Source organism: Manis javanica, chromosome 9, assembly GCF_040802235.1.
Source record: "Manis javanica isolate MJ-LG chromosome 9, MJ_LKY, whole genome shotgun sequence".
Classification (NCBI taxonomy): domain Eukaryota; kingdom Metazoa; phylum Chordata; class Mammalia; order Pholidota; family Manidae; genus Manis; species Manis javanica.
Genome location: NC_133164.1, coordinates 101,391,777 through 101,406,593, shown reverse-complemented (window position 1 = coordinate 101,406,593; position 14,817 = coordinate 101,391,777).

The following is a 14,817-nucleotide window of genomic DNA, read 5'->3' as shown; positions in this document are numbered from 1 at the left end:
GGTCAGAAGACTGTACTCTTTTGACTACAGTACCTGAGGCAGCTCACTTACCTTATCTTGTTCAGTGTCTTCCCTTGTAAGAGAAAATAGTAATGAATGCCTATTTCAGTAAGGAGGATGCTTTCAGCTGCAAGTAATCAAAAACTTCAATTGGTATCAGCCAAAGCCATAAGGAAAGTTGTCATCTTACTTAGCAAGGTCAGAGGTGAAGCTCCAAGCTTGGCTTAGTGATGTCATTCAGGCCTTAGTTTCTTCAGTTTCTCAGCTTTGTCTATTCAGTTTAATGCTTGCTCCCCTCACCTTTACAAGAAGGCTGCCAGGGGCCATTAAGACTATGCACTTCCTTGTTCCCATCCCAAAATATCTTCCCCCAGCATGACCCCAGTTTTCCCTGTATTCACCACCAGGAGGCTGGCTACCAGGCTCCAGTTGGTTCAGTTAGGAGGACCCTCCTAACAAGCTGGAGATGGTGTCATCAGGGTTCAGTTTGAAAGAAAGAGTAAGGAGAATGGGTGCTAGTTAGACACTAACAGTGTCCTCCACACACAAGCATAATTTCCTTAACAGATGAATCATTTGACACCTCCAGGTGATGTCCAGAATAAAGTCCTGACAGCCATCTATAACTGCAAGGGATTATTATGAAGAGAAAAATGAGAAGAACTCAATCAAAGCAACATCATATCAAAGGATATGCCTTATGTATTGTGCTTTTCTTCTGAGTTACTTAAATCTTCTATCCTATGGATCTGATATGGGATATTCATGGTTTCTGCACTTGAGGTGCTTCATGTTATTTTCCTAAAGCAGACACTGTTGGCTACCCACTCAACAACCAATTATTCCTAATACTACATACACACATGCATGCACACACACACACTCCCACATACATTTCTTGGTAGCTGACAGAGCCTCAATTTTGCTCAAGTGTCATTCTCTACCAGGCCATAAATTCAGGAACAGTGGCCCTCCTCCCAAGACCACCAGGGAGTCCTGATTGGTCTAAGCCAACTACAGCTGTATCTCAATCTCTGTGACAGTGGTTGATTTAGGGTGGGCATGGGACAAACTTGGCCAATGGGACCCAAGAAAAAGTCAGCTGGGAAACTTCAGCTAATACTGGAGGAGTTCCTACTATAGCTCATTGGCAAGGGGAGAGGTCAGCTAACAGTCTTCTCCAGTAACAGCCCCTGGGACACCGCATCTTCAGAGCATAGTACATCCACAGGCTTTTCTGTCATTCTTCCTGTACCCACTACTTCTCAGGAGGCAAGGACCCTGGGATGAAGTCTCAAGCCCCTTCCCTAAAACCAGGTCCACTCCTGGATGATCAGATTCTCCCTCTCTCCTCCTCATACTACTTACCCCAAGTTGCCACATCTTTACCTTTAGGCTCAGGTAGGAGTGGAAGGAGGAGGAGCAAGGATGATGGCTACATTCTGTCTCAAAAGCTGAGAACCATTCATCACACACCCAAGGCAACATGCTTTAAAGACATCCACAAAGGGCTGATATTACTAGGGAAAAACTGCTAGGTACCTCTGGACCATTTGCCATTCTACCTCCCAAGGCAACAAAAAGATAAAATCACCTAATAGGGAATCATTTCATAGACAGTGATAAAGCCTCCCCCCCACCACTGCCCCAACCTCTTCATTCTCCAGATTTCTGTTCTCCAGACCAAATCCAACCTTGGAAACTTTCTGGGCCCAGCAGGCTGTAATGAGCCCAACTGAACTTAATGAGCTTGTCATTATTTATCTCTGCCAACAGCTAAATAGAAAAGCACTGCATGGCAAAAATTTTATACACACACATACTCTAACAAAATAATAATAAATATTTCCTGACTCAGATGTTGCCAAAGCCAACCAATTAATAGCAAACAAATCCTTCTGAAAGAATCTAACAGGAACAAGACAGGGAAGAAGGAATGGGCTTCTCCACCCCCCCAAAAGTGGGATACAGTTGGAAATGTTCCATGTTCCTGGGCTTTGCACCACCGGCCCTAATTTATCATCATCTTCATATATTCTTATATAAGTAGTAATACAGATCGCACCAGCCAATTAATCAATCTGTAATTAGAAACTGACACGAACATTTACTACCATCAGGCATAATTTATACGATCACAGATGATTAAATAAAATGTAATTGAGTGAACAGGCAATTTGTTAAGCACATCTAGACACAGCCGTATCACCTACAGCTGGAAGCACCCTGACTCCCTGCCTACAGCGGGTCAGGAAGTATGATCCTGGGAGCTTTGCCCTTGGGGTTTGCAGAAGAGGGAGGAAATGATTCAGACTCCCAACAGGGTGGGAAACCAAGCTGTATGGTTCTTGGGGCACCCTAGTGCCAAATTTTTTCTTTAAGAGGTCACCTGGCTTTTCAGAACTCCTCAGACTACAAAGAAGAAAAGATGTTAAATGACATACCCTGGAGCAAAACTATGCATAGTGTTTCCCTTCTGGCCCACTGACTCCAGAACCATGCCCACTGGTACCTTGAAGAACCATCACCACACAGAAGCCTATCAGCACCACTCCAGAAACATTTCTAACCATGAAGGAAACTTACTTAAACACAAAGTTTGCATTTGACACAAATGTCATTGCAATTTTCAATGACATCAAGGGCCAAATTCTTTCTTATACTTTATTACTACTCCTACCTTTAGGTTTTATTCTTTTCCCCCATTCCAGAGTTAAACAGCTTAAAGTTAAATCTAACATGTATTTATCGGGCATCTACTGTCTATCAGATACCGTGGCAAGTGCCATCACATTAAGATTACCAGATTGATCAAATAAAAATACAGGATACCCAGTAAATTTGAATTTCAGATAAACAATGAGTATTTATTTTTAGTATAAGTGTGCCCTATACAATGCAGCCTTATGTCACACTTATTATCTGATAGAGATACTGTATGAAGTCTAATCTCCATGCTTAAGTCGAGGAAAGTTAATTCGGACCTTTCCCCTTGCTGCTTCCTCCACAGGAAATCCCTGCCCCATCTTCCTTTTTTTGGCTAATTCCTACTCATCCTGAAGTTTACCTCCATCAGGAAGCTATTCCCCACTATCTGATTTCATAACCACCTGTTCATATTTCACAGCACTTAGCCTATTGCATAATAATTACTTTTTTCCATAATTTTTCTCCCCAGTTGAGTAGAGGCACTCAAGGCCTGCCTGAGTTGCATTCATCTCTGTGACCCCACCACCTAGCCCCATGGCTGGCACATAATAGACCCTAAATGCTTCCTGAACAGAAAAGAGATGTTATCACTGGCCCAGACTCACACGCCTATTATGTGATGGGAGCCTGGATTGAACCTTAAATCCACCAGACTTCAGAACTTATTTCATTACCATTACCTTATCTCATTCTCTATACTAGCACATGGCTCTGCCCCACAGGAAACTTGAAGTCCAATTGGAAAAACAATGAGCCCACAAAAATTGGAAAGAACATAAAAAGATGGAAATGATGAGTGCTTGTAACAGAGCACAACATGCTACAGAGCACAAGGCAAGAGATTCACGTTGACAGGGACCCAGCAAAAAAAGAAATTATCCTTGGCCCTACTTCACAGCATACATCAAAGTTAATTTGAGATGGATCACAGAACTAAACATAAGAAGTCAAAACAATAAAGTTTCTAGACGAACACAAAGGAGAATATCTTTATAATTTATGGGTAAGCAAAGACAGGGCACAGGAAGCAATACATAAAAGAAAAAATTGACAAATTAGACTTGATCAAAATTTTAAATTTCTGGTCACAAAAAAAGATACCATTTAGAAAAAGAATAGGAAAATCACACCCTGGAAGAAAATATTCACCAAACATACATCTGACAATAACTGGTGTCCAAGATAAATAAGAATTCCTACAACTCAATAAGAGGAGAAGCAAATTAAGATTGGGCAATAGACTCAAATGTCTACATACCACATGTTTCTATTTGTATGACATTCTGGAAAAGGCAAAACTTCAGGGACAGAAAAGAGATCACTGATTGCCAGGGGCAGGTGATGGGAAGAAAGTATAAGCTACAAAGAGACATTAGAAAACTCTTTACAGTGATGGAAGCTATATGCTGATGATTGTGGTAATTACATGTGACTATACATGTTCTCAAAAGCCATAAAACTATATGCCTGAAAGTGATGAATTTTACTATATGTAAATTATACTGCGTTAAATATGACTTTTTTAAATCGGCAAAAGATTTCAACAGATACTTCACACAGGAGGTCACACGAATAGCTAATAAACACATGAAAAATTTATCAACATTATTTTATCATTAGGGAAACATAAGTTAAAACCAGTGTCACCAGAATGCTTCAAATAAAAAAGATTGACAACACCAAATGTTGACAATGATGGGGAACAACTAAAACTCTCATACATTTTTGGTAGATATCTACCTGAAAGAAATGAAAACATGTCCACAAAAAGACTTGTACAAGAATATTCGTAGCACCTTATTTCATAATAGCCAAAAAATGGAAATAGCCCAGATGTTCATCAAGAGGATAATCAAACAGTGTTATAAGCATACAAGAGAATACCACTCAATAACCAAAAACAAAAAACAAAAGCCAAAAACCTAATGATACATGGAACTACATAAGTGAATCTCAACGTTATAGTGAGGGAAAGAAAGATCCCTGAACAAAAGAATGAAGTTCTAGAACCGCAAAAGTAATCTATGGAGGGGAAAAAAAAAAAAACAGAATAACATTTGCCCCTGGTTAGGATAAGAGTTAGGGGTGTGGGCAGGTGTTGTTGAGATGGGGACTGACAGCAAAGAGACATGAGAAAACTTTCTGAAATGAAAGTAATGTTCAATAACCTGATAGGGTATTCTTGCTAACCTCCATCTCCAGCCGGCCACACACCAAAACCAGTTACATTATTTTGTCTTTAGCTAAACATGTCCTTCTCCAACTTGTTAATTCATTTTACCAGATTTGGTTCCAAATAGGCTTTGACTATTTCCAACCAAGTTCCTTCCCTTTGAGGATATGCAAAAGAATATCCTACCAGCCCTGAGTACACTTGCTGAGAAAAACAGACATTTTTCTGGAAAGTAAAATTCATATGTGACTTAAACTTTATAAAAACCACAGAGTGCTATGGACTGAAATGTCCCTTCCCCAACAAAGTTGTATGTGGAAGCTCTAATCCCCAGTGTGATGGTGTTGGAGGTGGGATTTTGGGAGGCAATTAGGGTTAGATGAGCTCATGAGGGTGGAGATTCATGATAGGATTAATGCCTTTATAAAAAGGGAAGGAACACAAGATTTTCCCCCACCCATGTATATACTCAAGGAGGGAAGGCCATGTGAGGACATAAGAAGTCTGCAAACCAGGACTCAGGTCTTCACCAGACACAGAATCTGTTACCACCTTGACCTTGGACCTCCCACCCTCCAGAACTGTGCAAAACAAATACCTGTTATTAAAGTCACTGAGCCTATGGTGTTTTGTTTAAGCCTGAACTAAGACATGGAGTTTTCAATTACTAAATCTGTCCAATGAATAAAAAGTAACTCTGACCTGACAGGAAGGCTGGGTTTGGTTCATGTGTTCTCTGGATCATAGCTGTGTGCTCCTGCAGAGATGGTTTAAGTTTATTAATTAACAGCTGTCCTCTTTTCTCCTCCTACATACAGGGTGGTGAGTTTCTAAGAGATTTTGATTTATTTTTATCCTTCAAGTGGATAAAAGACATTAATGAAACCATTTGAGACTTCAGGGACTGGGCTCCACCCACAGAAGCCAAGAGGAGGCAAGCGTGAGTGACCGTTGATTATTAAATGTCCTCTTAGCAAAAGAGCATCACCAGACTGGGCTGATGGGCATTTAAGTGTGTGCAAAGTAGGAGGAGTGTCATATATGCATTATGTATAAAGAGGCACCCCCGCTTTCATACACACAACAGTTAATGAAATCACTTTGTGAAAATGTAGACCTCCCCCCTCCCCCACTTGACTACCAGCTGGTCCAGCCCTTGAACATATAGTGCCATGTTATGATGGCTCCAATCATTTGGGTCAGCAAAATGTTTAAACTCTTAAGTGGAACTACTAATCTCCATTAATCTGACTGTAAAGATGAGACATAATGCTTACTACAAAGCGTAAGGGTTGGTAATGCATGTTCCTCTGATAGGCTGCCTTAATACACACCAACTCCTGCCCAAAGAGCAGGGTCTTCAGGATTGCATCTGACCATTCAAATCTATTCCTGAACCTTCCTGGACCAGGATCCAAGGGGAGCATTCCCATGACACCCATAAAGACATTCATGCTGTGGGACTTCCGGCACTCCACACTGCCACCCCTACGGTCCCCTCTCTCAAATAGGTACAACAGTGGATGGCTGCAGAACTGGGGGCTTGACAGAGCTGTGACCCTGCCACTGGGTCAGATGGCCAGAGGCTGAGTGGGCCAGAAGATAAAGCAGATGCCTAACACATGTGTGACACTTGGCCTGGCTGGCACATGAGGGGCACACAAGGGAGTTCTCTTCCTGGTTGGGGACACTTTGGGACTTTGCGAAGTCCCACTAGAGAGTAAGTGCTGCTCATTTTCCTCATCCGTCCTCATCCCTTCTGCTCCTTCCTCAAACCATGGTCCAGGAAACCACCTGCAGGAGAATCACTGAAGTTGTGATGAGATGGACACCCTGGGCCCCTTCCCCAGACCTACAAACCTAGAATCTCTGAGGAGGAGACTCAGGAAAACCACAATTTAAACAAACTTCACCAGTGAGCCTTAAGCATAAAATGTTAGAACCACTATCTGAATTTTGTAAAGTTGTGTAGGAACTCAGGTAAAAAATGGCCATGCTTGAGATAACCCAGCCCCAGCACAGTGATTTTGGACCAGAAATCCCCATAGCATGGCTCCCAGACAAGTTGTTAAAGAAAAGTTACACAAATCAAGTGGAAGAATAAAGGACCAGAGAGGTTGTGACATCGGTTTTTGGTAGCCACTGTGTCTATAGTCTCCCTTTCGCCCTATCGCAACAACAGTAACTATAACTTATTGCAGGCTTACAATGTGCCCCTTGCCATTCTACTGCTTCATATGTATTAACTCACTAAATTCTCATAACTACTCTATGAATAGGACTTTAACTATCAGTCTTCATAAGGGGAAGTGAAATGCTTCAGAAAGGAGGTAACACTTAATTGGTCTATGGAGGATTGGTAGGAATATATCATCTCCCACACCTCCCTTATTTATTCAACAGCCACCATGCAGGATCCTTCTTACCTTTTTATGCCAAAGTCTCTACCACAAACTCCCTAGAAATAAGGGAGAACAACATCTGGGTTAGTGCTAGCAGCTACCGACACCATGAATTAGAAAGCTATCGCTTTATATAGGTTCTTCAATTATAATTAACCACTGAGGATTCCTACTCTAAACCAAAGAATAATTCCTTTTGTGGAATTTCAAGAGGCTGGATGCCCTCTGCTCTGAGTTTTCTGATAAACCTGAGCTATTCTGGGAGTCAGAAAAATTGAGGCTTAAGTCATGAACATGAGAATCCAGATCAACTGGTCTCCTTTCCTACAAAATTCATACTGAGTGGTGGCTATTGTCTTTAACTGCCAGTCTCAGGGCCTCTCCCCTGCCCCAGATGCCAGCCCCACCATTCTGATGAACTCGTGATGATTCTACCCTTTTGCCACAATGGGGGCAGCAACCACAGTGACCAGGGAGGCTTGTGGCCAAGGGAGAGTTCATCAGAATCCTTCCCTGGGTTTTCCTGGCAGGAACTACTAAGCTGTTGTGTATCTCGAGCTCCCCATGGCCGTGTTCTCTACTCAAGGGAGAAATCGGTCTACCCAAAATAGTGAAGACAAACAGGAATGAGAGGAATAAAACAGGAAAAAAGATGGAAATTCATTGCCATCTCTAAATACCTGAGGCTAACTCTGGTCCTTTGTATAGTTATGTTATAGGGGCCAATAAACTTGCCCTTTAATATTTAAACTTGTTTGAGATGAGTTTGTCAACTGACCACAAAAAATTTCTTGCTCACAAGAGACATCTCATCTCAACACTTAATTTGGTGTCCCATGGACACGAGCATAAAAATAACTTCAATTTGTATTAATGTTCGGTATTCAACCATTTATTCATGCATACTGTTTACCCTGTTATCTTTCTGTGTCTATCATAGACTAAGGTCACAGGGTGAACAAAATAGTCCTCGTGAAGCTTATAGTCACACAAATAAATGTTTAAATTATAATTTTGTTAAATGCTACAAAAGATAATGATATGAGGAATCTACCCTGCTGGTCAATGGGAGTGGGTGCAAGGAAGTCTTTCTACAAGAGTGGCTTTTGATATTTCTGCTGAAACCTAACAGATGAGTGGGAGTCACCCAGGCAGTGATGGACGTACGAGTTTCCCAGCCCAAGGAACTGTACCGCGAAGTTGCCAAGTCTTCAAAGAAGCACATAAGGAGGAGGAGAAGGCATTGTGTTAGGAGTGAAATGAGACAGAAGGTGCAGGTAGGGACAAGGCCATCATGGCCTGATAGACCATGTTAATGGTCTTGGGCAGCTACTGGAGGGTTGTGGGTGGCTGAATGATGTAAGTGAGTTTGCGCTTAAGAGAATGAGTCCAACTGCTATAGGGATACAAACTGGAAGAGGTAGTAGTGGATGTAGCAGGAGATAAGGTGGCACCTGCTGTCACCCAAACTGGAGTTGAGAATAGCTGGGATTAGGGTGGTCAGTGGACTGAATAAATTTGAGACTTACTTAAAAGACAGAATAGAATGCGTTATTGGTTACCTATGATGAGGGGAGAGGATGGTTCCATTTTCTGGCATGAGCTCCTGAGTAGTTTGTGATGCCTCTGGTTGATCTGGGAATGCTAGAGAAGGGGTAAGTTTCAAGGGGGAGATTCTAAGTTCAATGGAAAGTTCCATTTTAAGATGCCTGTAAGACATCAAACAGGTAGGTACAAGTAGGTAACAGATGCTTTACTTCACCTGAAATGGCAGATTGATGTTACCGGTTTTATTGCACCCATTTTCCAGGTAAGGAAAGTAAGCCTATCTTAATACAAATAATAATTAAGGGAACTACTAGGAGTAGAACCTAAATTTCCTAAATATTAATCCATAATTAATTCACAGGTTCATTCAGTGAACCATCCTGAATCCTATTACATTTGACTATTTAAACAAACAAACCAGAAAGCATTTTACAGAATAGAAGACTTAGGTATAAGAAGAAATTGTCAATCCACAGTCTTGTTCTGTGAAATCAATATTGTATTGTCCAACATTTGGTGTCAGTTTGATAACCTAACAAGACTTATAAAATCTGCCTTTGTACTTCATACAAATGACAAATCAGCTTTCCATTGAGAAAACAATGCTGACTCCACTGGGGTTTAGCTTCAACTGTGCTTTGCGTTTGTACCAGACATTGCAACCCTTGTTGTTAAAAGGTGTCAAGGTACATTCACTCCAACTGTGAAAAGGAAACTGTTTCTCAAATTGGTTGCTTTACCAACAGCACCTACCAGCTATATATCCAGATGAAAGAGACAAGTGGAGTTTTGTTTAAAAACAAATCAATAGATTGGCTCTTATGGAAGTCATTAATGCAAACTCTTTAGCAAGAGAGGCTGATTTTTCATTCCTGGTTAGCATTCCATAAAAAAAAAGTTTCACTGAGTCGCTGAACAAATCTATGATTAAGAATGAAATCCATATTGCCTGTAGAAGATTCCAAAGTCCACTGACTGGAAAGGAAGGGATTGTTCGGCTCTGATGGGGAAGCTAAAACTGGTTGTGCAGAGGAGGGCCAATCTGCGCTGGACCCAAATGTACAGAGAGATGCCTCAGAGTCTTCAGCGAGGGTATGAGATAATGAAAGCAATATGTGCAACAAGCTTAACCTGGTATGGCATTCAGTCTTTTGACATGGCCCTAGAGTTAAATTGCTAACTAGATGAAGACAGTCTTGGGGATGGAGACACTTGTTTTCTATCTCCATGACAGACCTCCCCACCTCAGCTCTAATTTGGTAGCTTAGAACAGGAAGAGCTTGATAGAAGCGTGTGAAATATGGACAGTGAAGGCTTGACACTGAATAATTTTATGGAAGATGCTGATTTATGTGCCTTTATGTACTATTATAAAAAAGTGGGTTTTTTTCTAGTTTGTAGAAACAGATTTTTATGGATTTCTGACTTTATGCATAGGAAGTAGTCTTGGTTTCATTTCCAAGTGGAACTTGTCTACCCAAAGTTCCAATTGCCACTTAAGGGGAAGAAACAGTTTGGGATTTCTGAGTTGGTCTCAGATAGAGAGACTGGGGTTTCCTATGACACAGAAACTATGGGATGTTTTCCAGAACTTTCTGTGCTTAATCTGGTTTTGGTTATGATAGCACAGGTCTTGCCATAGTTGAAATTGATCTGGCCTTTGGGCCTGAAGCCCTTCTGAAGGAACCAGCTGGTTGTTCTCTGGCTCTCTGGTGAGGCTACATCGTGATGATGTGGGTTAGACTAGGAATAAGGCATGCGGGGTTCCGTACTTTCTGCCACTCCCTCAGTATGTGGCTATGGACACGTTGTTTCACCTGCTGCCCCAAAGTTCCTTTATCTAGCAGGTGTGAGGATGGGCCTAGACAGTCCCCAAGGTCCACTCAAGATGTGTGTCAGTGCAGATCATTTACAAGTTAAAAAGCACTCTTCTGATACATATTCAGTGGAGATTCTACATCAACTGTTACAGAGAGAGAAGTAAGAGGAAGATGCCACTCCAGGAATTAAAATGCACATGTACATGTAGAAAGGTGGCCTGGGGAGAGGGGAGGCGGCTCCAAGGAGCCCGAGTCACAGCTGACCAGCTTTGCATTTCACTCCCGTCTGAAAGTGCCTGAGCTCAGGTATTGAAAAGGCAGCTGGTGATGCCCCTCCAGGGAGACCCTGTGATGAGAGGCCAGGTGCTTCCCTCGTGGCCCTGCCAAGGTTGAGTTAAGAATTCTCCAGGCTGGGAATTCTTCAGAGATTCCCTACTTCAGTTTTTGGAAAGTTCCCCAGAGGAAACCATGCCTTGAGAAATAGACTGCCAGACTGGGGGCACGGATGGGGGTGGGGTCCAGATAATTTCTTCTGAAGGGAAAGAATTTGTCCTGTCTGTGACATCTCTCCACTCCCACCTCCCCCCGAGCCCCTCCCACCCCCACTCGGACACTCCCCCACCAGAACAGGAGTCCCCAAAGGAGAGGGGCTCCGTTTGTTTAAAAAAAAAATTCCTGTTTTCTTGGCCATTCATCATGCCTGTAAAAGTGTTTATTAATGCCCTGTCAATTGTTCAGAATGAAGGCAGCCTGTCAGCTGTCCTCCCTCCCCGTTAGCTGTGTGCAAACACTGGTGATTAAGCGCCAGATTTAACATCCTCATGAATATTTAAGAGGCTGTTTTTGAAAGTTTCCTGTCCTTTTACACTAATAGCCCCATTAAAACCTGTTTACAAGCCAGTCAAGAGAGTAACTGCATGCACTTAAAACATGAGAGAGCTCCCCCAAGAGGGGCACATGACCACGGGAGGATCAATATGCTGCTTAAAGTAAGACTGTCTGCCCACCCCCAGTGGAGGCCGGCCCCATGAGAGCCTCGGGAAGGAGCTGGACAGGACCCAACTTGTTAATTAGGCCAGTGAGGAGGGGGTGAGCACGGCCTCACCACTGGTCTCTCCACTGCCCTATCGGGGTGACCCCAGCTCCAGAAACTTTGTAGAAGTTGCCCAAATGATGTCAACAGCAGCCAGCCCCAGGCCAGCGCAGGAAAAGAAGTCTGTCTTGGGGTCCTCTTACCTTCTAGTTCCTGCCCTCCATACTCCACCCCAGTCCTGGACCTGCCACAGCCCATCAAATGAATCTCCTCCAAGGAGTTAATATGGGGCTAAGGAAAGGAAGTATAATGAGGGAGGGACACTTGAGAATTTCTGAAAGCTTTAAGGCTCCAAAGGAGTGAGCAGAGAATTTGTGAGGGAGATATTGGGAATGGGGCGGGTACCCCTTTTCTGCACGGAAGGGACTGGTTCCTCCATCGGCACATGAGACTGCCTTTCCCGCAGTTAAAGAAGACAAAAGTGTGAAAAACCGCTTCTTCATTGAAAGCAGGGGGACAATTGCTTAATCCTGTGTCTTTCTGGATCATATGCAAAGGAATGTAGATGGAGAAATAAGGGCAGGTCGCTTTGCTGTAGGGCAGTGGCCAGTCCCCAAGGAAGTCCCCTTCCTTTCCCAGCCCCCACAAGCAGCACTTCCAGGGATGGGCAGGTGCATGGTGGGTCCACCCTTACTCCAGCTAGGGGATGGCCTCAAACACTCACTGCTCCACCAACCATTGCCTGGATCCATGCTGGAAGAGTCCGGGAATCTCCTTTAGAGCCAGGAGACATGTCCCAAACTTCGCCATCTGAATACTTACAGTTTTTTGCGAAGTTCAATATACAGAACACCTCTTGTTCCAACAGCACTGTGGGGTCCCTCAAAATACAGACCGAGTTAAAACTTTTATAGTTTGGGAGCTTAAAAAGCTCAGCCTTCCAAGAAATTTATCTCCAGAATGACTCAATTGTCCTCTGCCTTTTTCTCTTTCATTACTTCATATTTCATGTTTCCACCAAAGAGTATTCAAAAGAATCCACACACATGTATAAAGTAGGAAGACAGGGTGCCATGCAGAGAAGCTGGTTTCATTCGTTACTTTACAGCCAATGGTGTCCCAAAGCTGGGTCACCCTGGTTCAGGAGGGCTCTGTGTGTTACATTTTCGGCAATGGTATGAGCTAGTGTTAAACACAGTTATTATTAGACATTAAAAAATGAGCTTGGAGGTACTACTTCTGGCCGTTGGCAGGTAGGAGGGAGGGAATTTAGACAGGTAGCACTTCCTCTTCTCTTTCTAATATTGCCTGAAAGAATATAACAGCAATATATAGGCTTACAATCAAATAAATTTACAGAAAACAATGGTACTAAATACCCACTTAGTCATTTGACTAGGCTTTACTCTGATCCTTGCTTCTGCAGCTGTTTGTGCCCACTGTATTTTCATGGTGAACACGCGTCATATGGGGCACTTCTGCCTAGCTCTCTCCACTCCACACTCAGTGACATCACTTTGGCAGCTTGAAATGGCCGTGATGGGAATATTTACAACACAAAAATTGCCAAATGCTACAAATAGGGCTTACTTGAGTTTTTTTTTACCCCCAGGGAGGTGGTTATTAAACCCCTGCCAGCACACCACTGTTTAGACCACACACACCGCAGGTCGGTGAGACTTGCAGTGTGGATTGCTGAGTAGGTAGGGGAAAGTTGCTGTGAGCCGGGGAGTAGAAAGGGTGATGGACTGGTTTTCAGGTGACCTGGGTGCCTGTCCCGGCTCTGCCTCTAGCTGTGTGACCTCAGGCAAATGGCTTACTCTCTCTGAGCCCCACCTATAAAAAGGGAGGATTGAACTAAACAATCGCTAAGGCCTCTCTGGTTATAACACTGTCTCATTCTATGATTCTTCATTTACTTTTAAGTCAAATGAGCTTGGAGGTACTACTTCTGGCCATTGGCAGGTAGGAGGGAGGGAATTTAGACAGGTAGCATTTCCTCTTCTTTTTCAAAAATTGCCTGAAAATATATAACAGCAACTGTGGTAAAGCAGCCAAGAGGAGCCGCACCAGGTTGAATTGGATCATAGAACATGAGGAACCCATTTACTTTTAATCTTTCTTCTGCCTGCAATTTGTCATTAGCATCAGCAAATCTATTTCTGAAATTCTCTAAATCATACAGGCATTCTCTAAATAATAAAAGCTTCAAGACATCTTATACATGTTCAGTATTATGATCTACACACTTACAGTGTGATGCCCTGGAAAATGAAAACACCCTGGAGTCAGAAGACCTGGATTCAGGGTCTTGACATCCCAACTCACTTTTAGTGCTTGTGTAACCTTGAACAAGTTAAACATCCTCCAGGCCCAGCTTCTAGTTAAATGTGAACAATTCCTGTAAATAGATTAGTGCCGCTTTTCTGGAAAGACATTTTGGTGGTATTTATTCAAATTAAATGTCTATACTATGACTCAGCCACCATTCGCTTGAGCTGGTGTCCCAGAAAAATTCCCACCCAGGCCCATCAGTGGTGATGAAGATGTTTGCATACACAAAGCTGGAGACCATCGAGCTTTCCTCTAGGGGATATAGATGAGCAAAAGTGCGACGGACCCACACTGTGGAATATTATGCAGCACTTCGAAACAAGGGAGTAGATGCATACAGCAACATGCAAACAGCACAGTCTCCAAAACTACAAACCAGAATGAGATCTACAGAATATTACCACTTATGAAAATAAAAACTGCATGTACACTAAAGAAAATACACATTTTTTGCACATACACATACAAATAATAAGGTAAACGGTAGACACGTTTAGAACCATTGCCCGTGTGGAAGAAGAGTAATTGGAGTGGAAGAGTTACAAAAGGGAACGGACCAATTAATTAATTATTAAAACAAGAGAAGGGCAAGGTGCAAATATTAGATGCGAGAAGTATGATGAACTCAGCTCTCTAGACCAAAGCCCAATAAAAAATAATGAAAATTGTAATAATATTTTACCTACCCCACACAGTTTTTAGGAGGGTCAAATGGATAATGTATGTAAAAATTATTTATGAACCATGAAATGTTACTCAGATATGTAATTATGATCATTATCTTTGCAGTGCAGCTGA